The 10,480-nt window shown below is 37.4% G+C and overlaps 1 long non-coding RNA gene across 1 annotated transcript; it reads right to left on the reverse strand.

Annotated features, from left to right (window-relative positions):
* Window positions 1-1,758: 1,758 nt before the first annotated feature.
* On the reverse strand, window positions 1,759-9,819 carry LOC118763700. The gene is made up of 3 exons (XR_004999457.1): window positions 9,489-9,819; window positions 5,093-5,300; window positions 1,759-1,903 (listed from the first exon to the last, which is right to left on the reverse strand). It is a non-coding gene; the product is annotated as an uncharacterized LOC118763700 (long non-coding RNA).
* Between the last annotated feature and the right edge of the window lie 661 nt (window positions 9,820-10,480).

The raw sequence follows: 10,480 nt of genomic DNA on the forward strand, positions 1-10,480 counted from the left end.
CAATCGGATATATACAACTCCAACTAAATGTATGGAGGGCTATTTTCTTTCATCTGTTTACTTGTGTGTGTGTGTGTGTAAGACAGAGAGAGAGAGAGAGAGAAAGAGAGAGAGAGAGATCATCATTTTACTACTATCTACTTTTCCAAAACATTCAGAAGATTGACATATTAGAAAATGCAGTTCTAGGTACTCTTAAATGAATGGAATGGTCATCGCTTGTTTTTAGAACACATAGGTGTCATCCAAGGTGAACTCAAGGTGAGGGCGGCGAGCTGGCAGAAACGTTAGCACGCCGGATGAAATGCTTCAGCGGTATTTCGTCCGCCGCTACGTCCTGAGTTCAAATTCACCGAGGTCGACTTTGCCTTTCGTCCTTTCTGGGTCGATAAATTAAGTACCAGTTACGCACTGGGGTCGATATAATCGAATTAATCTGTTTGTCTGTCCTTGTTTGTCTCCTTTGGGTTTAGCCCCCTGTGGGCAGTAAAGAAATAGGTATTTCATCTGCCGTTACGTTCTGAGTTCAAATTCTGCCGAGGTCGACTTTGCCTTTCATCCTTTCGGGGTCGATAAATTAAGCACCAGTTACGCACTTGGGTCGATGTAATCGACTTAATCCGTTTGTCTGTCCTTGTTTGTCCTCTCTGTGTTTAGCCCCTTGTGGGTAGTAAAGAAACAGGTGTCATTCAAGGTTGAGTTGATACCAACCAACAACAGCAGTAGTCACAACAGAAACTGCAACAACAGTTGAGTACTTGATTGGTCTAAAAGGAATGTAACACGAATTCTTCTCCTGTGAGATTTAGTGTGTGACCTCAGAAACTAGAAATTAGATATTTTAAATCCATTTAAATATTCCATCGTTTCTTCTATATCTGTTTCTTTACTAACCACAAGGGGCTAAACACAGAGGGGACAAACAAGGACAGACAAACGGATTAAGTCGATTACATCGACCCCAGTGCGTAACTGGTACTTAATTTATCGGCCCCGGAAGGATGAAAGGCAAAGTCGATCTCGGCGGAATTTGAACTCAGAACGTAACGGCAGACGAAATACCTATTTCTTTACTACCCACAAGGGGCTAAACACAGAGGGGACAAACAAGGACAGACAAACGGATTAAGTCGATAACATCGACCCCAGTGTGTAACTGGTACTTAATTTATCGACCCCGGAAGGATGAAAGGCAAAGTCGACCTCGGCGGAATTTGAACTCAGAACGTAGCAGCAGACAAAATACGGCTACGCCGCTTCTTCTATATCATTAGTCTGACCAGGAACGCCAGAGTAAATGCATTACACTTTTAGATTTTACATATTTCAAAGCCACATTCAAATATCATCAAGTCAACTTATCTTTCGACATTCTCAGATAAATGAAATGCATACTGGTCATGATATTGATTGTTGACATGTACACAACGTCACAAAATTGGTGGGACCAATGGTGGGGCGAAGTACATGATTGACCTTAGTACTTCATTGGTACATATGTTATCCATCGCCAGGAGTATGAAAGGTAGGGTTCATCGTAGGGTTCATTCGAAACGTAAAAGTTAAAGCTAAATGCGACTTAGTATTTCTTCTGACGCTGTATTGATCCATCGCGCTCGTACCGCTAATCATTTAAACATGATGAGCATCAATTTAAGACAGCAAAGAGAGGTAGATCCGGATTTTTTCAGTCTGGCCGACAATTTTCTACAGTTCAAACATTAGTGAAAATTTTAAAATTTGGTACATTAGTGTAGTTTTCCAAGCTGAATTTCTGGGGATATTTCACTTTTTCCAGAAGAATTTTTTAAAAAGTTAGAGGCTTAAAGTTTGATATTTTTCACCCAGTCAGATAACAGAATTTGGAAGCTGTCATTTTGTGCGTGACAGCACGTGTTGTCTACTGAAAAAGAAATGAAATTCTGTTTTATGCACGCCATATAATCACTCGTAAATTTTTGGAATTTTTAGAAAATTTTTGCAAATTTGTATTCTACACATGTGAATTCATACGATTATCCAAAAATATAACAAAAGATTTTGTGCGTGATTTAAGGCCTATTTAACTGCTATTTTTAGCACACCTGATGACCACCCCAATGAGTGGAATATACTTGTCAATATATGCTTTCTCGCAGACAAAAGAATTATCATGCCTGGTTTGTTACTATAGAAACAAGTATGAATGTGTCTATGGCTTACGATTGCCTAAAATTACCCAAACTCCGCAAACTTTAAAAGCTAATATGTATTAATCGATTTATTGCGAAAATGAATTTCAAAGCAATGACTAGCGTATAAAAGCATATCCCTACACCGAATATGAAATCAATTCAATCAGGAAGTAAAGAGATTGAACACTGGCAGCCAAAAAGAAAAAGATCCGCAGACCCTACTAGGATTAAAACTACGTGTCTTTTATTACAAGAAGTGACAATGCTACCGATTATATTACACAGCACCAGCCATTCCAACAACTCGAATGAAAAACCATAAATTCTTTTATTTTGTTTGCACTAATTTTCAGATTCGCAAATCATTTAGCACTAGTTGGATAGGCTATTATACTTATATGCGTCTTCGCGTATTTGGTTTCTTTCTCTTATCTATTTCAAAGAGATATTATGATATCTAATATTATTCACGTTATGAGCCTTGGTAGTTCATTTATTCACCAATGATATATTGGATTAGAATTAATTCGTCCATTTCCTTCGTCAAACAAACATTTACTCAGCAATTCATTGAAAAAACAAATCGTTATTGCTGTTTACCTCAATCTCAACAGACACATCTCACATTGAAAAAAAAAATTCTGAGACACTGTTATACAGAATTGCATTTATCCATTGTCCTTTAAATTCTAAAAACATAAACGCTAGATTTCGTTAGTTTTTTTTTTTTTTATAGGTCGGGTGACTGCTTAAGGCTTAGATGTTTCTTTACTTCCATGAAATATGGCATAGATGCCCAGTGAGTAGCGAGGTGAGAGTGTGTCTCGTTACTTATAGAAATGGTGCCTTACACTAAAACTTTGAAAAATACAAGTGTTCTTATCGATCCCTCTGATCGAGTAGACTTACGATCAAAGAAATTCCAGCCCTGACTATCCAGTGTGAGTTTTTTTAATATAATGTCTAATATTTCATTATTATTTTGTTACTTGTTTCAATCATTAGACTGCGGCCATGCTGGAGCTACGCCCTGAAGGGTTTTACTTGAACAAATCGGCCCCAGGACTTATTCTTTGTAAGCCTACGACTTATTCTATCGGTATCTTTTGCCGAACCGATAAGTTAGGAGGACGAAAACAGACCAACATCGGCTGTCAAGCGATGATGGGGGGAACAAACACAGACAGAAGCACACATCAGGCATGGCTGTGTGGTAGGAAGCTTGCTTTCCAACCATATGGTTCTAGGTTCAGTCCTATGCATGGCACTTTGGGCAAGTGTCAACCAAAGCCTTGTGAGTGGATTTGGTAGATGGAAACTGCAAGAAGCCCATCGCATATATATGTATATATTTGTGTGTCTGCGTTTGTCCACAACCATCGCTTAACAACCGATACTGGTGTGTTTACCACCCCGTCACTTAGCGGTTCAGCAAAAGAAAGCGATAGAATAAGTACTAGGTTACAGAGAAAAAGTCATGGGGTCAACTTGCTCGACTAAAGGTGGCGCTCCAATGAGTTAAACAAGTAAGAGAATATAAGAAGATATATATATATACGACGGTCTTCTTTCAGCTTCCGTCTACCAATTCCACTCGGACTTTGGTCGGCCCGAGGATATAGTAGAAGATACTAAACTGAGGCTTCACGCAGTAGGACTGAACCCTGAAACATGTGGCTTGGAAGCATGCTGCTTACCACACAGCCACGCCTGCGCCTATGTGTCCCTATTTTCTTTAAGATAGAAAGTTGTGATTTTAAAAATATTTGACTGCTATATCTAGCAGATCGAACGACTACCTTTAGAATGCCTACTCTTTGTGATTTTAAAAATATTTGACTGCTATGTCTAGCAGATCGAACGACTACCTTTAGAATACCTACTCTTTGTGATTTTAAAAATATTTGACTGCTATGTCTAGCAGATCGAACGACTACCTTTAGAATACCTACTCTTTGTGATTTTAAAAATATTTGACTGCTATGTCTAGCAGATCGAACGACTACCTTTAGAATGCCTACTCTTTGTGATTTTAAAAATATTTGACTGCTATATCTAGCAGATCGAACGACTACTTTTAGAATATCTACCCTTTGTGATTTTAAAAATATTTGACTGCTATATCTAGCAGATCGAACGACTACCTTTAGAATACCTACCCTTTGTGATTTTAAAAATATTTGACTGCTATGTCTAGCAGATCGAACGACTACCTTTGGAATACCTACTCTTTGTGATTCTAAAAATATTTGACTGCTATGTCTAGCAGATCGAACGACTACCTTTAGAATACCCACTCTTTGTGATTTTAAAAATATTTGACTGCTATATCTAGCAGATCGAACGACTACCTTTAGAATACCCACTTTTTGTGATTTTAAAAATATTTGACTGCTATATCTAGCAGATCGAACGACTACTTTTAGAATACCTACTCTTTGTGATTTTAAAAGTATTTGACTGCTATATCTAGCAGATCGAACGACTACCTTTAGAATACCCACTCTTTGTGATTTTAAAAATATTTGACTGCTATATCTAGCAGATCGAACGACTACCTTTAGAATACCCACTCTTTGTGATTTTAAAAGTATTTGACTGCTATATCTAGCAGATTGAACGACTACCTTTAGAATACCCACTTTTTGTGATTTTAAAAATATTTGACTGCTATATCTAGCAGATCGAACGACTACCTTTAGAATACCCACTCTTTGTGATTTTAAAAGTATTTGACTGCTATATCTAGCAGATTGAACGACTACCTTTAGAATACCTACTCTTTGTGATTTTAAAAGTATTTGACTGCTATATCTAGCAGATCGAACGACTACCTTTAGAATACTTACCCTTTGTGATTTTAAAAATATTTGACTGCTATGTCTAGCAGATCGAACGATTACCTTTGGAATACCTACTCTTTGTTGTTATTATTGTTGACTTTTGTTCCGCAGCTGCTTCCCTTGTTGTTATGTTGCTTACGTTATGTATGGACATGCATAGCTGGACTCGTCTTTATTTCACACACGTTTATTACTTCTCTGGCGTCACAGTATAAAGTTGATAATGAAGTGCAAACATACTTAATGTGGCGAACACGACAACTTTAATAAGCAAAGATGACTACTAAAAATCAAAAACTAATAACAAAATTACGTCTGTGCCAGCGTGTGTAAATGTGCGTGCGAATGTGTGTGTGTATGCGCATGTGCGTGAGGTGTGCGTGTGTGCCTGTGCGTGTGTTCATACATACATGCACACACATATCCACATTAATGAGTTGAGAAGATAGTTGGGGATGACAGTAAAGTCTGATCACGAATATGGCGGATAGTGTATAAGAGAGCAACTTTTCCTATATAATTTTGGAAGTGAAGGATCTATCCAGAAACAAAAGTCGTACGCTTAGTGAGACCAATTAAGTGAGGGTAGGTGGGGGGGGGTCGAATAAAATTTAGGGTGGTGTTTCTTGTAGAGCAGCTGTTGTTATTGCTAATGCTGTTTGTTTGTTTGTTGAGCGAAGCGGTCTTCGTCCCAGAGCTCGCAAGGTGGGAGAAGTCCGAAACGTGGTCCTTTGCTATTCGTAAGACCCGCAGAAGAGAAAGCAGGTCAACCCCCGACACCGAGAGCATCGACGGATGGATGAATGCGCATCCAGGCTCAGCGGTTGCATAGGAAGTCGGGGACAAGAAACAGGAAGAAAGAGTGAGAGAAAGTTGGAGCGAAAGAGTACAACAGGGGTCGCCACTATCCCCTGCTGGAGCCTCGTGGAGCTTTAGGTGTTTTCGTTCAATAAACACACATAACGCCCAGTCTGGGAATCGAAGCCGCGATCCTCCGACCGCGAGTTTGCTGCCCTAACCTCTGTGCCATTGAGCCTCCACTCAAATGCTGTCGTTGTTTAGCCCAATATCAAACTTGATCGGAAATAATCGTTAATAAAATCTTTCCAAACATAATCAACTCTTTCTTTTTGTATATCTATAATTTTCCAATCTGACCTTACTTAAAAAAAAAGACAATATGGTTTAATTTGAAAGAATTTGACTGCTATTTCTAATGATTCATCCGACTACGTAAAGGCTCACTTGTGAGGCATGAGCGTATAAATGAACTCTATAAGCAGTTAGCGCTATTTATGTTTCTAATCTCATCCATGGGGTTATACCCCAACATTATTAAACTAATACAAGTACCGTTAATGCGTTGACAGTATCAGTATAGAACAAAACACCATGCTAGTATTTATTCCGTACTTTTACAATTTCAGTTCAAATTCCACTGAGATATCAGGGTCAATAAAATACCAGTTAAGTGTTAAGGTCAGGCTCAAAGTTAATTGACCGACACTGGTCTCCCACGAGTTTCTTGATGCTAATGACTGCAGCTAAACAAACTGGGGCGAAATCTTCTTCGAATTACTTCCAAATTGAGGTCGAAGAAGAATGAAAACTCAAACAGTTGCAGTGAGAGACAGCGGCTTACTGGAATGATTAACTTTAAAAGGCATTGTATCCAATATATTTAGATAGAACACTTGACTGCTTTTTTTAGCAGGTCGACTGACCACGGAATAGATCGAACGTGCGATATCGTAGTGAGCATGACATCTTAGAGTTAATAGAAGCGTTCATTATAAACATCGCATGAGTGGCAACAGTTTTCCAGAGACTAATCCTCCTGGGGGTCAGCTGTGAGGTTTGGAAAAGTATACAGTTCCTTCGGGAGGTTTTTATTTCACATCTGGACATTCTTTGGATCTATAATATTTGACAATGGTTCTTGGTAAAATAACAAAGAGAAAATTCTATGCAGATTACAAATGTTTGAAATTAGATAACTTCGGTTAATGAATTTTGATGCATTTGTGAGTTTGTTGTAATGTCCGTCTATTTAAATGGTTAGCTATCTAGATGTACAATTGACATTTTGTCTATTTATTTCACTTTCGACGTATTTGCATAAGCACACACACACACACACACACACACACACACACACACACACACACACACATACACACACACACACACACCACACACACACACATACATAAACGCACAAACACACACATACATACAAATACACACATACATACATGCATACACACAAATACATGCATACATATGAATATATAAATATATATTATGAAAAAACGTTTGGATAAAACTATTTATTTCGCGCTTTCGTTCGTTTGACGGTTTCATCAATTATTTATGAATAAACCTAACAATCTATTTTTTTATTATATAAAACCTGTACACCACTTCAAATAATCTATAAATGCACATACATATGCGTCTGTGTGTATGTGTGTGTTTGGGCGTAAATAAATTGGTAGATAGATAGATATAGATATAAATATATGGATATATAATATGCATATATATATATATATATATATATATATATATGCATGTATTTATATATTTATGTATATATATACGAATGTATGTATATAGTAGTATGTTCCGCCGAGGTCGACTTTGACTTTCATCCTTTCGGGGTCGATTAAATAAGTACCAGTTACGCACTGGGATCGATATAATCGACTTAATCCGTTTGTCTGTCCTTGTTTGTGCCCTCTGTGTGTAGCCCCTTGTGGGCAGTAAAGAAATAAGTATGTATGTCCAAATACACACACACACATATTTATTTAAGTGCGAAGTGTGTGTCTGTGTGCGTGAACAAATCACATGCAATATGCTTAATAGATTTGGTGCCACTGAGCATATATATGCAAAAGATAAAAAACCAGAGCTGCAGCAGTCAAAAGTACTGATGGTCCAACTTGCTTCGTCTTCCTTAAAATCCATCATTTCCTTGTCTTTCAATCTCCTACCAGAATTGTAAAAATTTTAATGCTAGTAATTGTACTTTCTTATATTATTTACAGGTGGTATTTTTCTGAAACTCGACATTCGAAGATTGTCCTACTCTCACTACCATCAAGGGGGAGTGCAGGATGACAATAAGCCAAAACCGTCGCTATGCTGTCTGTCTTTTTTCCTCTGTCTGTGGGGTTAATAATCGTAATCTTTAGTTACAGTTTGTCATTAAAACTACATAATAAGCAAAATTGTCGGATTAAGAAAGAGGAAACTATTCAGACAAGCTTCTCTTATAACCGCCCACGCTCCTATGGCTTATCCAATTATCTAATGTTCCAAAGCGAAGTTGAATATAAATTTACTCAACGTGGTAACTATTGAGGTGGCGAGCTGGCAGAAAGGATAGCACGCCGGGCGAAATGCGTAGCCGTATTTCGTCTGCCGTTACATTCTGGGTTCAAATTCCGTCGAGGTCGATTTTGCCTTTCATCGTTTCGGGGTCGATAAATCAAGTACCAGTTACGCACAGGGGTCGACTTAATCCGTTTGTCTGTCCTCGTTTGTCCCCTCTATGTTTAGCCCCTTGTGGGTAGTAAAAAAATCTATCTATTTATCCGTGTTGTAGTTTTATCAAGCCTCTCATCTTGTACATGTGTATTTGTGTGAGTATGAGAGAGAGAAAGAGAGAGGAGGGTGTGTGTGTGCGTGTACGTGTATGTATATACACATAAACACGCACGCACACGCACGCACGAATACACACAGACACACACACACACACACGCATATATATATATATATACATATATATAATATATATCTGTTTGTATATGTATTCATAAATATATATGCATGTATATAAACTTATGTACGTATATATATATATAAAAAATAGAGAGAGAGAGAGACATGCATATAGATACTTACATACATACGTACATACATACATACATACATACATACATAAAACGCATACACTATTTTTTTTCTGAAACCATGGTAGCTGTGAATACATTCCTCTTCTTCTCTGATGAACTCTAATGAGCCCCAAACATGTTCAGGCCGCCAGAAGTTAGACTCGCTCTCTATTTCTTAAATAACTCTATCTTCATTGCTGGTCAATTGAAATTTCTTAAGTTTTTCCCTTGCTCCTTGTCATAATAATTTTCCTGAATGTTAATAACGATTTCTATTGATTAAAAATTATTTTCGTCTCAGCACGTTGTTTATGGTAGTCTGCACTTAACTATCTGCTCGTATATTATGTTAACTGGCTGAAATGACAAATGGCTTCAGGTAGATTATATGTCTGCCTAGATGTTTCACTCTGTTTGATCGTCGACTAATCTCTCTCTTTCTCTTTGTTACATATGCGTGTGTCTGCGTGTGTGTATGTGTGCGTGTGCATTTTGCGTATATAGTTAGTTGTGGTGTTATATATATGTATAACCATAACTAACCATTCGCATCCACAAATATATACCTTATAATCACACCGTTGATGAATCATTTCACATGTATTTACGCATGTGTGATTGGCAACGAAACTGTTGTTGCGTGTGTTTCTTATTTTACCATTCATCAAATTTAAGTTGTAAATATTTAACTATATATTAAAGTGTCTAAAGGTATCTTGTATGGTTATGTGTAAGTGTGTGTGTCCGTTCACATTTATGTGATTGAGTCAAGTCGCCATCGACGAATTCTGAGTTCGGTGCAGATTCCAACTCATTATTTTGAACATGATGGACAAAAGTCTCGACAAATAATTTTCTTAGGGAAATATTATTCTGTTTTCTGTATAATAGTATAGTCCTAATGTCTGTGGATTATTGTTTGCATGCAAGGACTCCATCATCTTCGAAACTGATCATATATCTGTACCAGAATATGTTCTCCAGAATGCAGGCATGGACAAAGACTTTATAAGAAAACAGGTTTACTCATGAAGCAAATCTATTTTTCTATATCACCAATGTTGATTTCTTTATTCACCATACGGTTTTATATAGAGGGGACATTACAACACATTGGGGACACAAAATATCAAAGAAATAGTCTTATGATAGGATGGGAAAAAGGGTGATAAATGAGAGGTGAAAGTGATGTTAACTGCCCCATCAGTCAACATCACTTACTTGTCCTTTTTCTATTTCACTGGAAAATCCCCAAAATCCCCAAAATTTAACCCGTATATTTTCCGGTGTTCATCTCTCTTTTCCTGTACTAATCTTCCCCTAATCTGCGCGTATACATCACCAAGTTCATTTTTTAAGTTCTTTCACTTGCTCTTCCGACAATACTAATTCCATTTTCTGATGCCATTCATCTAGCATTTCTATCTTTCCCCATATTTTTAATCTTTCATGTAAATATTCGCTGTCAATAATACCTATACAATATTCTTCAGAGTGGGAGTTTTGTGTAATCATTTGTTTGCATGTTTTCTGTTTTCTTGTTGGTGGGGAGTGGGTG

The sequence above is a fragment of the Octopus sinensis genome, linkage group LG6 (assembly GCF_006345805.1).
Source record: "Octopus sinensis linkage group LG6, ASM634580v1, whole genome shotgun sequence".
NCBI classification, from domain to species: Eukaryota; Metazoa; Mollusca; class Cephalopoda; order Octopoda; family Octopodidae; genus Octopus; species Octopus sinensis.